The sequence below is a fragment of the Mchenga conophoros genome, linkage group LG4, assembly GCF_057382185.1.
Source record: "Mchenga conophoros isolate Kocher_MC1m ecotype Shallow Benthic linkage group LG4, M_conophoros_male_GT1.1, whole genome shotgun sequence".
In the NCBI taxonomy this organism is placed as follows: Eukaryota; Metazoa; Chordata; class Actinopteri; order Cichliformes; family Cichlidae; genus Mchenga; species Mchenga conophoros.
Window position 1 is genome coordinate 2,979,024 of NC_140529.1, and position 16,871 is coordinate 2,995,894.

The window sequence follows — 16,871 nt, forward strand, 5'->3', positions numbered from 1 at the left end:
TGAAGGAGCTTGGAAAGAAAAGCGTCTGGACTTCTTTAAGTTGCTTGAAGAGGGACATGGACGTCTTAACGCCCACTTACATCCTGGGACATTTGATCACAGGAAATCACATGATAGCGTGGGGCTAGATCTCACAATGGGTTCACCCAAAACCTTGGCTGATTGAGACCCACACCCGTTCTCACACTCAGAGAGGGCAGCGGGGTCCTGATGATCTTCTCCACAGTTGTTATCACTCTCTGCAGGCGTTTGCGGTTTGCAGTAGTGCTGCCGTACCATGCAGTGATGCAGCTGTCAGGCTGCTCTCCACAGTGCAGCTGTAGAACCTGCTGAGGATCTTGGCCAACATACCAAATTTCCTCAGCCTCCTCAGGAAATACAGCAGCTGCTGAGCCTTCTTGAGCAGCTGTGTGAGTTTGAGTCCCTCACTGACTCAAACTCCTTCAGTGACACTTGCAGCCTTGCAGATTAGTTTGCTGATCCTGATGCATCTCTGGAGCTGATGCTGTCCCCCAGCAGACAACAACAACATAGATGCTCTCACTAGTCCACTTTACCCTCTAATCACATCTCTGACATCTGCAGGTTGCTCCATAGAGACTCTTGTGCAATGCCAGGTGTTTGTGTTTGTCTGTAGGTACACATTAGATATGACCATAGACGCACACACACAAGTGAACACAGCAGCACAGATGGTTTCCACCTGCTTCCCTCTTTCTTCACACAACTGTGAGGATGATGAAGAGGTTTCAGGACGAGGTGGTCAGCAAGCACAGGATAAAGCAGGGCCATGAAACTCTCTGGTGCAGCAGATGTTTAATCAGACTCAGCTTTAGGCTTCTTTTCCCACCTGGCAGCAAAGTAACAGCTTCACTAATGTGAACAGTCACAATGTTAAACGTTTCTATATCTTCATATATTTTTATCTGTTGATGCTGCAGAATAAAGTCTGTTAACAGAGTGCAGGATGTGTAGAGCAGGTCCAGCTCTCCCTTTACTGTGTCCACTTTCATCAGCCCCTGTGAAGTGACACAGAGTGCATGTGTGTCTGTCAGCTGTTGTTTGTTGTGAAGGATGGAACAAATGAACACACACTTTTAGAGAAATCTGAAAAAGCAACACGTGCTTGGGCTCCTTCTGTGCTCGTCTTCATTAATGCTGATCTTTCTTTCCTGTTTGTTCTTTGGCACAAGCTTCAGTCTTTTCTCCCAGGGCTCCTTCACACTTAGAAACACACCTACATTCATTTATACACAAACATCATGAAACAAAGGCTTTGTAAAAGAGGACACGAGATCCTCTCTGAACAGCACATTCATATCAAACACAGGACTGAACAGGATATACTGAGTCTGTGCTGTTTTCATTGTTACTTGCTGAGTATTTTTCCAGTGTTTGAAATGTGACTCAAGTCTGATTCTTCTACTGTGTGTGAACTCTAAGCAGCTGCATTAAACAGCTGCTTTTCAAACCAGGCTCAATCCTATGACTCTGTGAATGTAAACTTTTGTCACCTGCATGAATAACAATCCTTGATCTAGTCAGGACTGCAGTGCTCCTGTGATCCCAGCTTATAGATGGAGGCTAGCATGAGAGGCTCAGCAGCTAAAGCAGCACACCTGGGTCTCCCAGCCTATTAAAAGCAGCCCTTTGCTTCACCTGCTTCACTAAACATTATTATTATTATTTAAGCAGAGTGGTGTGATTGATGTAGGCATTGCTGTGTGACAGGAGGACTTTTCTTGAAACAGCTCGTGTGACGTGAGCTGACGTAAAAACAGTGATGTTAGCTTGATTCTCTTGGCTAAAACTATTTTAAAAAGAGGGTCAATCATGCAAATCTGCCAATAGAAGCCAAAGTTACAGCCCCTCAGAGTTTAAAGAGAAAAGGCCCGTTTCCAACACTCGGTTGTGCAAAGGGAAACAGGCCCACAGTGCCTGAGTGTGTGGGTAATTCTTCAAATAATATTCAAAAGCAAACATTTTTAAGCATGTAAATAAAATTCAATCATTTCTGCTCTTCAATACCTAAGAAATGAAAACTGGCAGATGGTACCAAAATGTGAAACGCCTGGCTATCTGTGCATTTAGTGCTGCAAGTTTTCACTGTTTACCTTCAGAAGCATAAATCTCTGCACAGATAATGTTCATATGTGGATTCCTGGTTTTCTGCAGTTAATTGTGACCCAAAGCGTATTTTTAAAGTGGTTCCAGGCAATAAAGTCTAAAAATAAATACATCTACTTCCTTTTTCTGTGTTCCAGCCTCAGTGACTCTGACACAGTGCTGTAATATTTACACCTCTGATGAAAGCAGAGTTTGTAGTTGCAGAAATACTCGACTCATTTTGGGCATTTACGAGCAGGAACCTCAGAAAGCCCCTCGCTGCTTCACTGGTTAAGAAGCAAAGCAAACATTAGTTCACAGTGATGTTAATTAAGGCCCAAAGTTTAGGAACGAACGTCAGCACTTCACTAATGAATGTAATGCTGATTCATGTGCTTGTTTTGTAATGTGCATGTTGTGCGTTGCTATTTCCCATATTCTTTGGCACTGATAGATGAAGAGTCTCAGGCAGGACCGAGGCTGCCAGCTGCTGACAGTGAGCAGGGAGAGAGCAGCAGAAGCTGGGCAAGAGCAGGGCACCTTCAGCCCCCTTCATCAGTCAGAAATCATTTGGGTGTCTGTGTGAAATGTCTGATTTTTAAAATCTTTTTGTAGACATATTTATTAAATGTTTAACAATTATATAGAAGAAAGACAATGTAAAGAACAAAACATGACAAAACAAAAATGAGTTGAAGTTATGAACTGTTTCTGAGAGACAAATAACACCAGGATCCTTTTTGTGTAGCTGACAGCTGGTAACTGTGCAGGGGCGGGTCTAGCAAAGTGTTGCCAGGGGGGCAGGTAGGGCATTAACAGGGAGAGGGGGGCACAAAGAAATACTTTTCTTTCTTATTCTCATTTAAAATGCTTTTAATAAATAATTATCTGAATCTTACAACAAACGTTTCCATCTGATGTAAAATGTATAGAAATCCATTATTGTACATAGTCATTTTTTAGGGTCCCATCATAATTTCTTCAGAAGTAAGTACTGCATATGATGCCAGTGTTTCCCACATTTTCTAGATTCTGCACCAGTACTGTGTGTAAAATGCATCAAAAAGTCCGTTTGATTCTTTCTCAGCTGTCTTTCTGTCTCCTTTCACTTTTTAAAGGTTGCCATGTTAGAAAACATATTTTGCCCTGCCGTGCTGTTTATTGATGTGGCAAATGAAAGGTTTATGAAAACATATCTAAATCTGTCATCAGTAATCAGCAATGATCATGTCTCACCTCTAGTCTCTGTCTTAATGTCAGGTTTCCACCGTGTGTTGTAGATGTTCAGGAGGTTAACTCGACCAACAGTCTACTTCCTGTTTAGAATACCAGGACAGGGAGGATGGTGCAGGTTTAAGTTTATTAGACTGATGCATGTATACCAACAAGACAGCGTCCATCACTGTGACAACAGCGTTTGTTTTCATTCAAAGGCTTCATGGTTTTTCCTTTAATACCTGGGGGGCCGGTCTCCAGTCAAAATGCCCGGGACCATTTTTTGTCCCAGTCCAGCCCTGGTGTCAGATCTGCATGCAGTGTCAATGAGACGATCAACAACAGATCAGACAAAACACTCAGGCGGACACTCCTCTGTAGAAGGAAACATGGAAAGTGTGAGGTAATCAGTGCACAACATCACTTTGTATTTCAGGCTGTTTTTATATAGAACTTCAGCACCAATGTAAAAGTTCTGGTTTGAGGAAGATGAAGAACATTTTCAGGAAGGATGCCGTCTGCAAGCAGAGCTGCTTGAACCTCAGCGCTGAGGTCCAGACTACTTCCTGTGAAGCCACGTGATGTAAATCTGCTGCTGTAACTTCACAGTTTACTGAAGCTAAATGCAACGTTACCATATAATCTGTTTTCAACAAAGGTTTCACTCCGTCCGGTGTTGATGGAATGATTCAGGCCGTACTCGTCAGGCTTCCCGTCGACCACACGCATTTCAGTCACAAACCCCGTGACTGACAACAAGGGAAACAGCAGAAGAAAAGATGTGAAAAATACTGGATGATGATGATGGAGGATTAACCGCGGTGGCTAAACTGTTTCCTGTCTTTGTGGGCGTACTCACAGGGAAGTTTCCAGGCACGTCAGTCTTGGTGGCTAAAGTCTCCATTTTCCAACATGTATCGCTACAGGTGCAAAGACACAACATTAATCATCAGTGTAAATATTTTAATGCTGTCCAAACGGTGTTTGCTTTGTCTGTCCTCTCGCGCTCACAGAGGAAACGAGGACGCCACCTTCAACCCATCTTCAGTTGGCTCAACCATGGCCGGACTTCCTGTTGGCTTTGTGACAGCAAACCACTTGAAATGAGAGCAAACTGCAGTCAAGCACCACTTACAGCAACCTGTGGACACGCAAATGGAAAGCACTGAGAATCATACAGAAGCATAAGAGCTGTTTATTGTAACACGTGTGTGTGTGTGTGTGTGTGTGTGTGTGTGTGTGTGTGTGTGTGTGTGTGTGTGTGTGTGTGTGTGTGTGTGTGTGTGTGTGTGTGTGTGTGTGTGTGTGTGTGCACATTAATAACACACTGATGTATGTTAGTTTGATTTATGCTATATCTGAGAAAACAATTGCAGAATTTTACATCAAAGTTTCCAAAGCTGATGTTTTGTTGTTCACTCTGTTTTATATTCATATAGTTTGTTGTTTTTAAATCAGTGGACAAAATAAATATTATCACACAAAATCCAGGGTGAAACATAACCAAATAACCTAAATGGTGAAGTCATTATAGAAGTACATGTTGCAAAGGTCAGCCTCCTGTATAGACTGCTAAACTGTCTGGGGGGGCCCTGCCTGTCCTCGTTGGATAAGCTCCACCCCTTTTCCATAAGACGGAGACATTTGTATGAAAATAGATGGGCAGTAAAATAAAAAATATTATGGATGACTCTGTAAATCAAAGTCGGCCTGAGGCAGAAGCAGAAACCATGAGGAGCACAGCACCACTCCCAGAAGGGCACGAAGTGAAGCCATAGCTGCTGAAGAGTGAAGACGTGATGATGGAGGAGATCACAGATGAAGATCTGCTGCCTGCTGACTCTTTATATAGAAGAGTGAGACTATCTCCCCACCAGCAGCTGCACTTATACAAACCCCAGGTGCTGGGATGGCTTTGAACATGTGACATTTTCTGCAAACACATGGACAGTTTCATAAGCACAAAGATTATTCCTGCAGCGGCAGAATCGTATCCACTGTGTGAGAGGTGAACGTCAGACAGTTCTTAGAAAATGTAGTTTCTCTTTAAGCTTTTAACGTCTCTTTTACCCCCATTTGTCTAAAACTACTTGACAGCCCTTCATGTCAGAGGTTTATTACCTGTGCAGGATGGAGCACATGGTCTCAGTCAGGCTGGACACGATCACTCCTACAGGAAGTAAATGTGATTTTATTTCACCTGTGAAATGATGAAAAACAGCAGAATAGCTCACGCTAACAAACGGGTGTTGAAATGTTTCATTTTCTGCTGTTTCACAGGTCAAAAAGGGCGTCGAAGCAAACTGAAGCTGAGCTGCTGCTGCTGTTGTAGTGCAGCATCTGCTGTGTGCTTCATCAGAGAACCTTCTGTACACAGCAGACAGAGGCTGCTGCCACTGAAGTCCATCTGCTAGAGAGCTTTAAACACTGGTTATTGAAGTGGCTTTGATGATACTGATACACAGTCTTTGCTGCTGTCACAGGACAGGGATCCACCAGGGAGTAGTTGTCAGGATAAAGAGCCTTCGCTTCTCTAAATATAAACTGGATACTTGTAGGAAACTTTGGGAAGCAGCATTTTTCCTCATATCGTCTAAACTGAAGTTAGCTCAGGTGCTTCTTCCATACTTGCTCTGCAGAAAGCCAAAGAGTTTGGAGCTCTGCAAACATTTGCAGCACAGCTGGATGTTTGTAACTTTGGTCACCTCTGTATCATCCCTCAGATTCTTTCTGCACAGCTTTGAAACCACGACAGCACGAGTGATGCTGAGGAGACGTCCAGTTTAAACAGACCTTTATTCCTGGAACACAAACACATGAAGTGATGCTGCTAAAGAAGAACATTTAATCGCACTAATGAATCAAGCATCTGTTTGTCTGTCAGTCTGTCAACAGTTCCTCTGATCGACTTCAGACTTGGTGGGTGTTTTGTTTTTGCAGCGGTCAAAGTCGATCAGCGTGTTGCTTTGTCTGCTGTAAATCTGCCTGTACAAAGGGAAACATGCATGTTTTAGATGCAAACTCACAACATGGCTGCATTTTTGTGATTATGTGTATTTTATATTGATTTATTCTATTATGTTTTGTATATGAATCTTTACAAGTGTGTCGATACAAAGGCTTGATTAAAACAAAGGTCTCAGCTGTGCTGTTAGGGATGCTCTCATATTTGTTTCAAATGTAATAAATCAAAGGATTTCAGGCTTTTCATCCTTTTTATTTGTTTGGTTCTAACAGCAGCTGGATAAAAACATGCAGGTGATGAATATAATTGTGTGATATTATGAGCATTGTGAATAAAGAAAGAGCAGAGATAGTAAAAAGGAAACAGGTGATGGACGTGAGATTTTCAGAACAAAAGCTCCTCAGTGAGACGATCACCTGGACACAAGGTCAGGCAGCTGGGACTCATCTAGAGAGCAAAATGGAAAAGTGATCTGTGCAGAACATCACTGTTGATTGCAGTTATTTACATCAGACTTCTTCTCTGAGATAAGAGCACCGTTTCTGGGAAAGATGACAGTATTTCCAGGCTGGATGCTGTTTGCAGGGAGAACTGAATGAAAGTCTCCTGCACCTCAGCGCTGAGGTCCACACCTGTGAACACAGATGAGCTCAATCTGCTGCAGCACGTAGAGCTTTACTGATCAGCAGGTTCAAAGGATTCAGCAGAGCGTAGAGTCAGAGCTAAATGCCACATCACCATAGAGTTTGTTAACAACAGCTTTCTTTGCCCTTTGTCTCGATGGACTGAATCAGGGATACTCGTCATACTTCACCTCAACCACGTCACTGAGAGACCCCAGCCTGACACAGCAGCAGAGATGATGAAAGCAGAAACAGCAAACAGATGCTTCAGTTGTGTTTCTCTCTGTGTGTGCGCTCACGCCCACTTGTGTGTGTGAACTTTCCACGTACCTCAGCTTGTTTCTCCAACATGAGCCATCAGGGCTGAAAAACATCACTAACACATGAATTCTTTCTCTTTTTGTTATCACCTGTGATCATGTGTCTCATGTTTCTGTCATTCACCAGTTCTTGTAGAGTTACGTGTAACTAGACTTCTGTGGGACGTAAATGATTGTTTTGTATGCAGATCTGTACAAAGGATGGAAACACTTGATTACAAAGGAGATCTCAGCTGTGTTGTTGTGGATGGACTTCAACGTATTTGTTAAAAAAGAGAATAAAGCAAAGTGTTTTAGCTGTTTGGGAGTTTTTGTTTGATTCCATTCAGTTTTATTTCTATGGAGTCAAATAATAAGAAAGGCTCTAGAACAGCCCTGAGTTTGTCCAGGTGACATTCCTCTGAAGAACAAAGACAAAGAGGAAGAAGGGGACTCATTTTCAAGTCTTGTTTCTTTCAAAATAAAAGCTGAAATGTTTTGGAAGCATGATAATATTTCAGCCAGGATGCCGTCTCCAAGGAGACCTGCACCTCAGCGCTGAGCTCCACATCACGCCCTGTGAAAGCACAGATATAAATCTGCTGCAGTGAGAAGAACTTTACCCAACACAAGTGTAGAAGTAGACATTTGACTTTACCTACAACCTGTTAACAACAAAGCTTTCATTGCCTCTGCTGTTGATGTCATGTAGGACTAATCATACTTCACATCAGCCATGCACACGTCAGAGGATCTCCAGGCTTTCAGTAATAAAGCCAAGCAGATGATGTGAACATAGCAATAGTAAAACATGCATCATAATCAGCTGTATGTGTCGACTATGTGGCACCTCAGTCTTGTTGGCATGAAGAAAAGTTGTGTAACATGTAGCATAAGGGCTGCAAAGACATCATGTAGACAGCAGTCGTCTGTTAGTCGTAACGTATCTCCTGTTAAAGAGTTAAATGTGCGTTCTCCATCTCTGTCCTCTCACAGCTCGCCGTACACCAACTCCAGCTGTGGTAACCATGGCTGTGCCCATCAACACGCTGAAGCTGAGACGCCACCCGTCACTATGGCGACTCCAATAGGGTTACCTGTCAGCTGTGGACGCATGAAAGGAAAACAGCAGAAACACAGACATGTTTACTGGAACATTTCCTATTGACAGCTTTATGGAAAAGTGGGTTTAAAGACTTTTCTATGTTTGATTTTGTTTATTTATGGATTTATTGTGAAAGGAATTTCAAAGTTTTAATTTGACCTTTCCCCTGTTTTTCATACAGACTGGAGACGAATGGATGGTGCTTTCTTTGTTTGTCTAAAGATAATGAATAAAACTCTACACACATCTTAAACCACCCTCCTTTCTATATATTTTGTTATATAAATGGAAAGTATATAAGACACAAACTGAGCTTATATGATACTAAGGACCCTGGAGGTCAGTCCACCTTTATAATTCAGCACAGCCTGGAGTCTTGGTCTTTTCTTGGATGTTGGTTCCCTTTGTTTCCATCCTCTGTTAAGATGTTTCAGTAATGTTGAGGTCTGGGGAGGCCAATCCATGGCTGACGTCCTGTGATGCTGCATTAGCAGTTTGTTCATAGTGAAAAATGAAGCCACTGCCAATCAGACATTTGCACAGTGGATCAACTTCTGATGGTACTGTCCTGAATTCCACACCTATAATATGTTTGCATGTACTGATGAATATGTGCAGCTGATTTTCAGTCCAGTTCCTGTGTGACAGACGCCAGTCTTTCTGCCTGTGTCCTTCCTTAACAATAGAGCCATCCTTCCACTGAGACTGTTTCTGATGAGGCTTCACTGAGCAGTAGATGGATCCCTCAGCTCATCTAATCGTCCTATTTCTAACACATGACTGTCAGAAACTGTTAATCTGCTGCAGCTCTTTAACTCCTCCACTTCTTTTTTTGTAATCTCTTAGTTTCCTCATCTTTTAAGGTGGCACTGCACACCAGATCCAAAGTCAACATGCTGTTATATGATGGAGTTGAACCTGTAATGGAGTTTGATTTAAACCAATCAGCAATTAAGTGAATGATGATGAGCAAAGATGGTGGAGGTGGTGGATGAAGACCCGGACAGCTGTGGTTGGCTCCTCGTATAGAGCAGAGTGAGGTTGTGTTTGCACATTATTATAAAACCATGTTCACCATATATTTTAGCTGCAGACAATAACATGATTTCTTTGCTGTGGTGATTTTATTCCACTTTGGTAAAATGGAAAACCATCATTTCTTGCTGTAATTCACACATTATTCCAAGAGCCTCAACACAAGCCTTGTAGTCCGACCATATATAGACAAATCAATAGTTGTGTTTGTAACAGCTCATGAACATGAATCGTTCCACATTACTTTGAAATCATTGTAAACTAAACTGGAATAAATGAGTGTTTATATATAGTTTTGTCTCAGCTGTTCATACACAGTGTTTCAGTTCTTATCAGAGTCCCACCGTCTCACTGTGGTGAACCTTTAGCTCTGTTGGAAGCGTGTTGTTAGACCAGGTTTCCCTCATTTAAAAATAATCTCTCATTAGAAATGGACATGATGTCTAAGACATAGAAATGCTTATTATGGGTTCACTTGATGTCACTGAAAAGATGCACATGGGTAACGTGCAGGCCGTCCAGCTCCGAGGTTTATCCCCTCACCTCGAGTCTGCGACACTCTCTCCGTGTCCTCTCAGATAAGGGCGCGCACATTTCTGCACCATCTTCTAAATTACAAAGAGCGATTCACAAAACAGAAGCTCACAAAACACTCATCACAAACCAAAAATGGCTCCACTGAGCGTCAAACTGTCACCAGAATTTACTGATAATCTAAAGACTCACAGAACTCATTTTGTCTCATTGTGTCTTAGTTTGAGACATAAGTGCATGATCATAATACTGTGTAGTTAGATGAGACAGAGCTGATGCTTGCTCTTAATTATCCTCTTCATGTTTCCCGAGCCTCAGCAGTGGAAGCTACCATGGATAGAAAGACTATGACTCATCTTAAATCTCAAATCTTTGTCTCCAAAGAGCTGCTGATGTGTCCGATATGATCCACAAGCTTAAACTAGGATTATAAGTGTGTGCAGTGATGTGTGTGAAACCTCTGAGGACTCACACGTGTGTGCTTCAGCCCACACACACATATGAAGCACTGCGACCTCACACAGAAGTGTTTTACACATCCAGCCTGAATCCTGATCATTTCTACAGTTTATTAAGTTCAGCTTCACCTGAACATCAGTGATGAAGCTGCTCTGACTCCATCACAGCTCACAGCTGTTGGAATGAGTCAAACAATGAAGAAGGTTCAGAAACAGCTGATGATTTTACAGAAACATGATGCAAACATGAAAATGGACACATGATTTTTTATTAACAGACACCGTTTATGTTTCACTGTGCATGACGTCATCAACACTGACACCAGGGGGCGCTCATCAGCAGCCTGAGGAACTGTGATAAGGGAGGGAGACGCAGTGTTGTGTGTACTGCAGTCGGACAGAAGGAAAAACTTCCTCCTGAAAACATTTTCATCCTTCCCAAAAGTGTTTGAGTCAAATGTTAAAAACATATAAATACAATAAAACACAGGGTCTTACATAAAATTAGTGATGCAGTTGTGCACTGAGCACCTTTCCAATGTTCCTTCCTCAGATGAGTCCAGCTGCTGAACACATTAACATCTGTATGTAAATGTAGCCGAGAACCAACCTGAGCACTGCTGGGAAAATACAAAGGCAACCATCAAAGTGCTGTATTATCTTATTTATTCTGAATGTTGACTTAGATCCACACCACGATTTATGAAACTATAGAACTAAAATAACAACAATCGTCTGCTTCTTTAAAATTTCTTTCATTACATCAAACCAGTGAAAACTGAAAAAAACAAAGAGCTGTTAGCATGTTTAGACCAACTTTGAGACAGAGACTGTAAAGTTCTGCACTTTAAATCCTGCCTGTGTTCCTGCAAATGATTCACACTGAAAGTATCTTAGTTTAGTATTGAGTGAGCCACAAAGCAGCCTGATAGCTTTAAAACAGGAAAAGTAAATGAAATTGACAGTTTCAGTGTAGCTGGATCTATTATTGGGGGGTCATGACCCCCGTAACCCCGCCTGGTCCTGAGGTCAAATCCACCATCTTTGTTTCAGTGCTTCATGTTCTCCCGTGTTTGTGTGCGTCCTCTCCGGTACTCCGGCTTCCTCCCACAGTCCAAACACATGCAGTTAGTGGGGTCAGGTTAGCTGTGAGTGGTTGTGTCTCTGTGTTATTCCACCTTAATCAATGACTTCCTGTTAGCATGAAGTGCTTCTGTAGGACTGATGTCATTTTCATGGTTGGATCATTTAAATGAAGCTGGACTCAGATGCAGTAAATAAGCTGATTGATCATTAATGAATAAAGCTGGTCAAACACATCACGTGGACACATGTGATTGTGTGTTGTAGTATTGATCCCAATGCTGGTATCAGTCCTGGATCAATAACACTGGATGGATGCGTTCAGCATGGAGCCCCTGAGCTGTGTTACAGACAAACATGGAAACTGACAGGTCTGTGTCATTCACAGTCTGTAACACTTCTAAACAACAGAGGCTGACCCAAGTGCCTCAGAGCCAGGCACGCTCACATCACAGCTCTCTAAATAAGCCAGTTTCAAAATAAGAGCTGAAAGCTGTGTTTGCTTGTGTTAGCTTATTATTGTGGAGACTAACATTCAGTGATCATGTGTTCAGACTCATAATGATTACTCTCAGAAATCCTGATCTTTGTATTTACTGTGTGTTGGATCAATAACTGAGATTCATGGTATCACACAGCTGTGCTGCTGCTGATGTCAGCACATCTGGAACAATACGAGGTATCTGCTACCAGACTGAGCAGGACGTGAGACCTGTGGACTGTTTAAAGCTGTCCCTCCACAGCTCACTCAGACCTGATCCACACCTCAGTGATATTCTCTGACTTCCTCACACTCAAAAAAATCAACTAGGGCATGTGTTTGATTAACAAAGTAGTAATATGTTTACATCACATGAAGAAATCATTTTTATGCTCATTAAATGATTCATTCTTTTTTGTTGAATATAAATCAAAGAAAACTTTGATGAGTTAAATTCGTTCATGGCAATCCAATGAGAATGAGGTCCATCAAACCAACGGCTCTGATAGCGTCATGTATTGCGCATGCTCCACGCCCACCGGATGCGGAAAGGTCCGTTGAGAAGTTAACGAGCGCACGTGGAGTTACTTCTTTGGCATACCTGATAGTGAGATAAGTAATATTTCTTGATATATTTATTTAGGTTAGTGGAGTGAGAGATAAATACTATTACCATATTTTCACGACCATAAGGCGCACTTAAAAGTCTTAGATTTTCTTCAAAAAGTGCGGCGCGCCCTATAGTGCAGTGCGCCCTATGTGTTGTAAGGAGGACGTAGTAGAGAACACCATGAGAACGTTAAAGGGTGAAGTGTGGGCGTTGATCGTATATACCGGGACAATCGCACATACCTGTATAAAAGAACAGGTATGTGCATTATGCAGGACATCGTTGTTTTAACAACCCTGAAAATGGCAGAGACACGCTTATGAAGCACAGTTTAAACTGAAGGCCATCAGCTACGCGGAGGAACATGGAAATCGAGCAGCGGCGAGAGAATTTAAGATTAACAAATCGATGGTTCGCAAATGGAGGAAGCTGGAAAACAAGCTCCGGCAGGTTAAGAAAACGCAGCTGAGTTTCCGCGGAAATAAGGCGAGGTGGCCCGAGTTGGAGGAAAGACTTGAGCGGTGGATCATCGAGCAAAGAACGAGCTGGAGAAGCGTTTCGACTTCACCATTCGGCTAAAAGCAGTTTCACTAGCTGAAGAGATGAACATTGAACATTTCCAAGGAGGTCCGTCTTGGTAGCGCAGCAACTTCCAGCGGATTATAAGGAAAAGCTGGCCATCTTCCGCTCCTACTACAGCAAACACATCGGCGACAAAAACATCCAGGCCAGCCACATCACTAACATGGACGAGGTCCCGCTCACTTTTGACATCCCGGTGAGTCACACTGTGGAGAAGCAGGGGACCAGCACGGTAGCGATACGCACAACGGGGTATGAAAAGTCTTCTTTTACTGTTGTGCTTGGCTGCCATGCTAATGGACAGAAACTGCCGCCTATGGTGATTTTTAAGCGAAAGACTTTGCCTAAAGAGAAGTTTCCAGCAGAAATCATCATTAAGGCAAATGAAAAGGGCTGGATGGATGAGGAAATGATGAAAGAGTGGCTGAGGGAGGTGTATGTAAGGAGACCAGGTGGTTTTTTCCACGCAGTTTCACTAAGAGTGGAAGGCAGCGCCGGGCGAGTTACGCCACAATTTGCCAATGGATTGTAGATGCTTGGGCTAACATGTCTGCTGGCACTGTTGTTCGAGCTTTCGCAAAAGCCGGCATCATTTCCGAGGAGCCGCACGGCACGGAAAGTGACTCTGACGGTGAAGACAGTGAACTTGGCATGTTTGATGGAGATTTAGCGCAGCTGTTCAATTCAGACACAGAGGATGAGGACTTCGATGGGTTTGATTGATGATAAAAATGTGAGTACCAAACTTTGTTTTGCTCCTGCTTTATTTTTAAATACGCACACTTGTATGCTTGTGTGTTGTTGATGATGACGATTACCGGTAATAGAAATGTGAGTAAGGTACCGAACTCAGGTTTGCTCCCGCTTTATTTTTAAATACGCATACGGTACTTGTATGCGCCCTATGATCCAGTGCGCCTTATGTGTGTGTTAAATACAGTAATGGCACACATAACTGAGACTGCGCCTTTTAGCACAGTGCGTCTTATGGTCGTGAAAATACGGTAGTTAAAAATTTTTACCTGTGTAGTGTGGAGATTTAGAGGAGTTTTATATATAGCAGGGAGGTTGTAGACCCAAGCATTTTTCAAATGTAAGTCGGTGAATTTAATGTTTTTTTAAAAACTTAACCGGAGTCGCTAATTGTTGCAACAGAGCAAAAACTGATGAGGTTATTTTGGTAAGTTCGTTTTTGTTTTTGTTTCTGTCGACTTTGAATGAGGTTTGTTTCATGGTTATCTGCGTGGGTAGGACTGTTTTTCTTCTCTGGAGTTAGCTAACTTTGAAGAGCGGGAAAGCCGCGTAGAGCCGTAATGTCTTCGCATATAGCTCCGTGAATGACAGGTTACTTTCTGCTTAACCGGAGTTGGTGATTGTTGGTAGTAGTGGTAAGACTGACCGACATGGTTTGGGTGATTTTATGAGTGTTTTATGATGCTCTATCTAAAATTCCTGTTTTTGTCAGTGGAGTTTAGTCGCGGGCAACCGCATTAACTGGATTGATGAAAGGTTTAATTCAACTAAACCAGCGTTTAGGGGAGTTAATAACAAGGAGTAAGATAAAATCTGTCACAATAATTGCATGTGCATTTTCTTTTTTTGTAATATATTCACTTAGTTTTCGAATTCAGAATGATTTAGGTGGATAATTGTTCGGGTTATAGTTTCTCTGGTGCTCTGCATTAGGCTGACTAACGGTGCGTTCACACCGAACGCGATAGACGCCCCTAGCTGATCGCGTGCACATTTGCACCTCGAAGCGCGTCCAGCATGAACTGGTCGAGCTTTATATGCAATTTTCACGCGTATGAAGAAGAGATCTGGGAGGAAGTAGTGCCAGACGGTATGTTATTAAAATGGCAGCTGTCAATCTAGCGTTTGAAGAAAGAGTCTCCCTTCTCTATTTGCTGTGGAGAGCAGAGCAGTGCCTAAAGGACGTCCTCACCGTACCTGGGTCCATCAGGTCTTCCACAAGCATGAGCAGTTTGGTGAGTTTCACCACTTGCTCCAGAAGCTCCGTCTGGATGACGGCCGCTTTCAGCTGTACCACCTTCTGTCCCTTGCCGAGTTTGAGGAGCTGCTGTCCCGCAGATTTTACCAGCTGGAGCGGTAGACGTGATAAGCGCGAATGCACAAAATGCACCACACAAACTGCAGCGCGTATTTTACTTCGCGCTTCAAAGGCGTCAGTCGTGTGAAGTAGGCAGAAAAGCGTTTTCTCAATGCAAATCTGCTTCCGAAGTTTAGCTGGACCTCCAGTCGCGCTTCATCGTGCTCCTCCATTGACTTTACATGTAAACCTGAAGCTCTGGTCGCGTCTATCGCGTTCGGTGTGTACGCACCGTAACAGTCTTCACATTTCACAGTATGTAGATATTAACACAAATTTGTCAGAGTAATAACTTTGTTTTAATTAATTTCTCTCCCCAGAAATACATCACAAAATAAAGCCACATTCCCATGCTCTGAGATTCTTATGCACCTCCTCAACAATACATGGTAAGTTCATGTTTGCCTTATTATTATTATGTTATTTATTTTTTTTGGATGATGCAGAAGTTTAATCTCCTTGACGTTTTCTAATGCATATTTCATTTTTTATCAGTGACGTGTATGTGGCAGTGCAAGCATTGTGTTACCAGAGAGAGCAGCAGGTACAAATTACTTCAACATTATAAACTACATCATCATTACGGAATAGGTCAACATTATCTGTGCATATATGTTAATTGTCCGTGCACATTTAAGACTTGGAGTGGACTGAACACTCATGTCTATAAAGCTCATTCATCTCAGTTTACACAGACAGCTTCAAGTTCAGTAACTTTTAAATGTGAGTTATGTGACTGCAGTGACGTCTTCTCTGAGAGAGATTTTTTTGTCCATATTGGAACACATCTGCGAAGTAACGAGACAGTTAGTTGTGTGTTTCTTGGTTGCCCTTTCAAGACAAATATTTACAATACATTTTATACACACAAGAGGAAGCATCATCCACACACACTTAAAGATTTTAAAGACAGGGTAGTTACACGTGTGGACCCAGTTCAAGTGATAGAGTCCTCTGATAACGTAAGGGCTAGCTGTTCTGAAGATGTATCCTATGGTGAATTTGAAAGTGAGTCAGTGACAGAATGTGATAATAGTGATGTTGAAAATCAGCCCGAACTAATTGAACGGAAATTAGCAGTAATATTGTTGAAATTGGAACACATATTTCATGTTCCAGCAAAAGGATTAGATGAGTTCTTAGAGGAGTTAGTTTTTCTGTTGAGTTCAGCTAGTGTACCTCTGACAAAGCGTACAATTAGAGAAATTTTTAAGAGCCTTAACCTCCATATTAGTCAGGCTGTTATTGAAGAGCTTGCAAATTCTGTATGTGTTTCTAACCCTGTGGCTAAAATATTGGGAAAGTGTGGCCCTCTTGCCACTCCTTATAAAAGAAAACTATACTACATACAAAATTTTAGGGTTGTAGAGCCTGTTGAGTATTTTTTATCGATAGACCAAAGGAAGTCATTTCAGTACAAACGCTATATAAGAACCAGTCTATTTACCATGTGGCCTTTTGGACTCTTCCAAACTAAGTATTCCTTTTTCAAACTGCTGCCTAAAAGCTAAATATTGTCATTATGGATTCCCTTTTTTCTTAGGATGACACAATACATACAAGACGAGCATGCATCCTGAAGTCCTTGTGTGTCTACCTGAATGAAGACCATGAGAAACTTGTGAAGGAATATACGGTCAGTTACATTCACAAGTTGTTCTGTGT

General features: G+C 42.2%; 1 protein-coding gene across 1 annotated transcript in view; it reads right to left on the minus strand.

Annotated features, from left to right (window-relative positions):
• The window catches only part of LOC146575276 (protein NLRC3-like), a 227,691-nt gene that overhangs the window by 78,832 nt on the left and 131,988 nt on the right, over positions 1-16,871 (minus strand). The window lies entirely within an intron of this gene.